The sequence below is a fragment of the Belonocnema kinseyi genome, chromosome 5 (assembly GCF_010883055.1).
Source record: "Belonocnema kinseyi isolate 2016_QV_RU_SX_M_011 chromosome 5, B_treatae_v1, whole genome shotgun sequence".
Classification (NCBI taxonomy): Eukaryota; Metazoa; Arthropoda; class Insecta; order Hymenoptera; family Cynipidae; genus Belonocnema; species Belonocnema kinseyi.
In genome coordinates this window covers 34,995,953-34,997,131 of record NC_046661.1, presented here as the reverse complement: position 1 = coordinate 34,997,131, position 1,179 = coordinate 34,995,953, and positions in this window count along the sequence as shown.

Here is a 1,179-nt window from a genome sequence, read left to right as displayed (position 1 = left end):
GCCTAAAGAACATGCGTAAACAATTTTAAGCCGATTAGTCAACAGCTGCGGGAGTGCCCCTCTCCCTTATTTTAATCGCTTCTACGCCCCACCCCCCCATACTCTAACGACCTGTCCGGAAGCCCAAAGAATATGTATGCAAAATTTGCTGCCGATTAGTCAAAAACTACGAATGTACCACTTCACAGAAAAAACTGGGGTTTCCATTAGAATCCATTTTTGGTTCCAAAGGAGCTGCAACAAAAATGAACCCTACTTGCTGAAAAGGAACCCAAAACGATAAATGAGCTCTAAATGATACCACACTTGGGGTTCTAAATGATTCCAATTGAACCTATTTTTCGTTTTGCCCACTTCGACGTTTTGTTTAATTGTTAACATAATTTTTACCTGAAAGCATACATGTAATCGAACTCTGATGAACATAACTTAATGAAGTTAATTAAAGCACAAAATATTACCGCAATTATAATAGATATAATGAGTTGATAAATATAATTTGCAGGTTATATAGCAAAGTTGTCAATATAAAGGCATATTCATATGCAAGAAACTTTATGTCCCAAGTCATCGGTTGATAACTGTAAATCGATCCCTAACTTACCAGCCCGACTTTGCAAGCATTTGGTGCGCTCTCAATGAACCCTTTTGGCTCTATACGGGTATCTATTGGAGCTCAAGTTCTAAATGATACCAACTTTTATTTGACCTGCAACTTCAGTGAATCCCCAGTTATTTCTGTGTCCATATGTCCCAAGCTTCCGCTTGCCCCCCCCCCCCCCCCCCCCCCCCCCCCCCCCATACTCTTGCGTCCTGTTTTGGAGCCAAATGAATATACACTGAAAAAAAGATCTGTTTGAGTCAAATATATTATGTTTAAATTAAACATATTTTTGCTTTGTTATACAGTCGAACAAACATATTTTCAATTCAAACCAATTTTCAAATTTGAATTAAATCTCTGGGTAGGTTCTAGATTTCCAGCAATTCTCACACAACGAACCAACCCTTTACTAGTTCGCCCAGTGTAACTTGCAAATTTCCAAGGCTTCGCTTCGGCATAGCCTTTACATTACTGCTTGCAAATCTCGCGACAAACACGCTGACACATTCAACGATTTACCCACCATTTTGAATGCCTCAAACTAAGTGGCGCTGTAGTGCCCCGAAACTGAAGCG